Raw genomic sequence first — 6265 nt, 5'->3', positions numbered from 1 at the left:
GTTACTCCTCTGAAGATGCCTGCCACAGCTGCTGGCGAAACGGCAGGAAAGAAAATACCAAGACGACGGTCACACAGCCCGGATAACCTACAAGAACCAATGAACTCTGACCGTGAAAGCCTTCGACAATTCATTTGATTTCTCTGCCATTTTCCCTCCATTTTCCCTCCTGACCCAGTCTTTACCAAACTTGGGGGTTCTTGCAAGGAGGCTCACCAGCAGCTATGCTGCAAATTTTGCCTCCATAGAAGGCTGTGGAAAATCCTGAGAAGCCCCCCCCCCTGCCCCCCCAAGCTGAAAATTTCTGGGTTTTTTTTTCAAACAGCTTTTTTCAGTTTGGATTATCCGAATGCAAACCCCTACCTAGAAGCTTTCCAATGAAATATTCTAGTGGGACAAGAGGAAATAATCAGGTGTTTGTTTTTTGCTACAATTGTGGAAAAGATGGGCACCTCGCAGGAAGGAAGGTGTCAGGAGAAAGAAAACCCTATTTTAGTGTACCAGAAATTACAGGTGAGATGGGAAAATGTGAAAAATTTGCAAGAGGTTGGAGAATGCAGCTGCTCAAGTCACACATACTCTAAGGCTCTCCACAAAAAAGATGTTCACTTGGATTCCCCCATGGTAATTCTTTTCTTTCTGGAACCACAGCCAAAGAAAATGGGCATGCCAATCAAGAAGCTCTACATGTCTTAACCAAGAGGCAGCCATTGACCGCCCCCATCCTGAAAGATTCATGTACCCTCCTGACATTGTTAAGATATGCTGTTACCTTGATCTGTGTGGGTTAAGTGATTCCTCTTAGGGGAACAGTACTACAGAGCATCATGGCTACCACAAATCCTCTGGAGAGCCTCCAAGTGGAGGCCAGCTGTTCCAGCTGCCTCAAGTACCTGAAAGACCCTCTGATCATCAACTGTGGCCACAACCTTTGCAGGGTTTGCATCACCTGCTGGTGGGAGGAGCTGAACCATGACTTCCCTTGCCATGCCTGCCGTATGTCCAGAATGCTGGCAGATACAAGGGTCAGAGAATCACAGGAACACAAAGTGGCTGCAAACAAGTTGCTTCCACGACAGCCAAGCCTAACTGATGGCTTAAATAGGGCCTTATCTCTGCTGCTGTAGCAGAGCCAGGTGTTGCCATTTAGGCTGCTCTGATATTCTCAGTCATGTGGTTTGCTTCATGTGTGCTTCAGTCCCACTCTGGCTCATCGCTGTCAGGCAGGGCTGTATGCTGGGCTTGTAACCTCCCACTCTGGCATCACTGTTGGATTTCCAGTTGAACCTGCCATCTCCTCTGCTCCAGTGGCTTTTGTGAACCCTCTGGGGGTCCTGCTTCTGGTGAGCTGTCAGGCCCAGTTGGCGTGCTTGGGCTGGAAGGCTGCAGACATGGTGAACCATCTTCTAGCTGTGGCTGTTCCTCTGTTCTTGAGCTGGAAGGTGCAGATACAGTGAGCCATCTTCTGAGTATGGCTGTTCTGCTTTCTGCCTGTTGTTATGCTCTCAAAATGCCTCCTCCTATTTTCTCTTCATCTGAGGAGGCCTCAGGCTGACTCATGACACCATACGACTTTCTGTCGCTTGGCAACACAGTAGAGATAGCTAGGCAGTTGCAGGTCACCAACAAGTGTGAGGCACAGGATGAGAACTTGTGTGAGAAGTTCAATGAGGTTCTCCATCTTTTCCACAAGGACAAGCAGGAGGCTGTTTGCTTGGTATCTGAGGTTTCCTATGGACACTGGTCCTACAGAGTTGCATCCTTGGATGATGCCTTCCCGGAGTACAAGGAAAAGCCTCAGAAGTGACTGATGCCATTGGAGCAGAAGCTGCAGGACATTGCTAACTGCAAATCATGGGAGGAAAAGAAGCCCAAAGAGCTTAAGCAGAAAGTTGAGAATTGCCATCAACTCATCATCAGCGAGTATGAGGAGCTGAATCAGTTCCTGGAGGAGGAGCAACAGATACTTCTTTCACAACTGGAAGATGAGGAGACAGAGATCCTGCAGGAGCTGAAGGATAACATGACCCAGCTGTCATAGCAGTGGCTCTCCCTCATTAGCCTCATCATGGAGATTGAGAAGAAGTGCTTGCAGTCAGACACAGAGATGCTCAGGGATGTCAAAAACATTCTGGAAAGATGTGACAAGGTCCAAGCCCAAGCGCCAACTTTGATTTCTGTCGAGCTGGAGAAGAATTTTTGCCGCTTCCCCAGACAGTACTTCATCCTGCACAAAATCATCAAAAAGCTGACCGACGTGAAAAACCAGGGAACAACCCTGAAACAACCCACCCCAATCTCATGCTCTCCGAGGACCACAAAAGAGTTAAGTTTGTGGAGCTGCATCTGCGAGATCCCAAACAAGACAACCCAAAATACATCCTTTTTAGTCTAAAAAGGACCAGGTTAGTGGTTACAGGATTGTGGATGCCCCATTCAGAATCTGAAGACTGTGAAACAAACAGAGTTTCTTGAAAGAGGGGGAAAACAATAAGGCCTAACTGGAAGCTTTAACGAGCAGTCTGGATAAAAATTATAATGGCAGTCCCAAACTTAGGGCAAATAAAGTCTTTTAGCCACTTTTCCTCACAATCACTGGGAAGCCGTTTTTTTTTCCCTCCTAGTCACCCAGAAGCCACTTTTTCTCACAGTCACTGGCCATTTATGCATGGGTATTTACTTTGCAGTCCCTGCTGGACTGCTTTGAGGCTTCTTTTGCATTATTCATGATTTTACCAACCTTCAGACGTGACTTCGCTCTGGCCTCGTTCTTCCCCCACAGTTCTAGGATCCTGTTTTAGGATGAATTTAAATACTGCTTTGAGGCAACAGCAACACAAATTTCCCTCAATTCCATGCATAGCTCTTAACTTCAGGTTTCTCTCCTTACACTCATTTTGGCTTCTCCATCCCACGTGGCTGTCCCTCCCATCCAAAGCACAAAAAGGGAGCTAAACCTTCATGAAATGTGCAGGAAGACACTGAAGAAGGCTGCAAAGATTAGAAGGCCGGAAGCTGTTAAAGAAAGGTGGGGAGGAATACCCAGCAAAAGTTCACGCAGCCCATTTAAGAGCTGACCTGCCCCCTCCAAGTAAAGTGCAACAAGGGTGCATTTTCAGGGGGAGGGACTCAGAAGCTCCATGATTCACTGGGGATGCCTAATTAATCACAAGTTACTTATGGAATTTCTTCGGGGGGAGCCCTCATGCATATGATGTTTGAAAATTTGGAGCAGAAAACTGTGCAGCAAACCCTGCATAAATGACCATTGAAAAGCCGTTTTTTTTTCTCTCAGTCTCCCAGAAGACAATTTTCCTCACAGAGAAGCCACACTCTCTCAAGACTGATGGCTCACAGCAGAAGACGCCCACTCCTCTGCTGTCTTTTTCCGTCTCCACTGTCTGTTTTCCCCAGCAGCAGCAGCAGCTTCTTTTTAAATTCTCCACACCATCAGGAGGGGGAAATGCCTCAGCATCTTCTCTGGCTGCTTCCCCCTCATGGAGTTCACCCCCTGCTCCACCTGCCCTGTTGCCAGGCAACCACTCTGGCCTCTATGTAGGAAGCACCTCCCTCTAGAGGGGCGTGTTTCCAGGCCAAGGACAACTAGACAGGTGAAAACATGCAACACACTTTTTAATAATAAATAAATATTTTTACATGGCTTACAGAGGTCTGTCTGGGCCTCAATTACTGTAGTTTTAAATAGGTTCCAGGAGGGAAGGCAGCATGGTATAGCCCAATCTCATCAGATCTCGGAAGCTAGGCAGGGTCCGAACTTGGATGGGAGACCACCAAGGAAGATGCTAAAGAGGAAGGTAATGGCAAACCTCCTCTGTGTGGCACACTGCTTGTGTTGAAGGCTGCTTGCTGGGCTCGCCATAAATCGGTTGCAACTTAACAGCCCTTAGGTACAAAAATACTTTCCAGGCATTCTGCAGGGATTTGACTCTCCTCATTCTCCCTTTTAGCTTCCTTCTGACTAGTTCCTTCATTTTAACAAAGTTCCCCCTTCAGAAATCAAAGATGATTGCTTTGGACTTTGGGGGCGACTTTTCATTGAATGTGATTGATGAACTGTACCACACTGGCTGTCCATTCCTGATACTGTTAATGAACACCAAGGACATTACATACGTATATGCCGTCAAATCAAAACTGCAGAGGCGGTTTGCCATCACCTTCCTCTGCAGTCTTCAATGGTGGTCGCTCATCCAAGTATTGACTCTGATGGGAGCAGGCTATATCACACCGCCTCCCCTTCCTCGAGTACATTAGCATTTGACTATCATGAAATATCTTGCTAAGACGGAAAGCTTCTTTTTAGAATTGTTTCTTTCATGAAGCGGGGTTGGATTAAGGGATACATGACAAATATTTAATGATGCCAGCATGATAGCAAAAGCTCTTTGGTAAAGAATATAATAACAAAAGTATCTTGAATAATATTACTATTATTACTATCCCATTAACAGTAACAGTGACAGCAGGAAGTCTCAATTCAAGAGACCACTGAGATTAGCAAAGTTCTTTTTTTCTCATCTTTTTTTTAAATACAGCATAATTAATTATTATTTTCTCAAGAAAAGTGTTGTTAATCCTGATGATCTCTTCCATTCTGACACTCCCCACTGTTAGTGCTATTAGAACCACATTACAATGTCATTTTAAGGAATCCATCTTCCAACTAATTAATACTAGCTTCCAAAGATTTTAAGACACACTCAGGGGTATTCACGGAGATTTGCTGCTGTTTTGATGCTGATTTGCATTGGAGGCAAATGTTGGTTATTCACTGCAGATCCGTGTTTTCCCCCACTGAGCAAAATAAGCCGGGTTAAAAGAGAGGCAATCCAAACCACTTCTGAGCCGTACTTTCCAGTAGAAGAGCGTTTTGTTGCTCGGATGCCCATGAAAAAATGTTTGCTTCGCTCCCCGGGACGTCTCCTTTCTCCTCCCCCAAGAACGCTGATTGGCTGGGGGAGTTGCCACTCTAACAGCATCACACCGGCAGGAGGGAGACCCAAAGCAGACTGGCTGCCCCTCTTCAGAAGGGTGATGGGGGTTTTGGCTTGGATTTGCCGCTCTCAGGATGCCCCCCCAACACACACACATAGGATCGCACCAGCTGGAGGGAGACCCAGAGCAGATTGGCTGCCTCTCTTCAGAAGTGTTATGGGGGTTTTGGCTTGGATTTGCCTCTCTCAGGATACCCCCCCCAACACACACACACATAGGATCGCACCGCCTGGAGGGATACCCAGAGCAGACTGGCTGCCCCTCTTCAGAAGGGTGATGGGAGTTTTGGCTTGGATTTGCCGCTCTCAGGATGCCCCCCCCCAAACACACACACACAGGATCATGGGAAGAGTGAGCGGGATTAGGCGGATTTGAAGCGGTGAGTCATGAGCGGCAGCAGACGTAAGCAGCGCAGAGAAGTGCGCTGTTTCTCCCATGAAAAATTGAAAATGCCTCGGGGTGGGGGGAGAATCTGCGCTGCCATGAAAAAGCTATTTAAATGGGTTTATTGTTTGCTCCGATTCGAAACCGAAGCAAAATCCACCATGAAAAATACCCCTCAGACATGAGACCTATGGTTAAAAAAAGAAAAAAGGAGCTAGATGTTGGTCTTCTTATGGAAAAGCAATACAATGTACTCATAAGAAAATTGAGTTAAAGTGCAGGATACGTCCTTGACAAATAGGACAGAATTGGGCTTCATCTCCTTGCTGTTCCTTGGCTGTAAAGTCTCCAAAATAACACATGGAGCTACGGTTGCCAGGTGGGTGGTTTTCAAACAAACTAGAGAGTACTGAAGGAAGGTTGGGCAAAAAACCCACTAAGGTAAGACTATCAGTACGAAACCACTGATTAATTTATATGCAATTTTACTACTCTTGAGGTACTATCTTAATTATACAATAGAAACCAGATAATCCTTCATAAAAAATAATGAAACAGTGGGTGATGTAAACAATAGCAAGATGACTGTTTTACCATTTGTAAGACTATTGGACAACATATACACGCACAAACATTCCCCTACTCCTAGCAAGATCCTATGTTGTCAAAGTCCCATATAGTCCTGTGGACCAAATTTCCAATAGTGTTGTAATCCACCGTATTATTGCGTGATTTGCCAAGGACAGATTTCTTCCAGCTGCTTGGGTGGTTTTGGTGGGTGGTTTTGGCAGGCAGTTGCCCACCAATTAGGGTTGCCAACCCCCTGGAGTGGCTGGAGATCTCCCACTATTACAACTGATCTCCA

General features: G+C 46.1%; 1 pseudogene; it reads left to right on the top strand.

Moving 5' to 3' along the window:
* The first annotated feature begins 827 nt into the window (after positions 1–827).
* On the top strand, positions 828–2475 carry LOC130484756 (E3 ubiquitin-protein ligase TRIM39-like; annotated as a pseudogene).
* Positions 2476–6265: the final 3790 nt, after the last annotated feature.

Source organism: Euleptes europaea, chromosome 11 (assembly GCF_029931775.1).
Source record: "Euleptes europaea isolate rEulEur1 chromosome 11, rEulEur1.hap1, whole genome shotgun sequence".
NCBI lineage: Eukaryota > Metazoa > Chordata > Lepidosauria > Squamata > Sphaerodactylidae > Euleptes > Euleptes europaea.
This window is presented reverse-complemented; position numbering and strand designations above follow the sequence as displayed.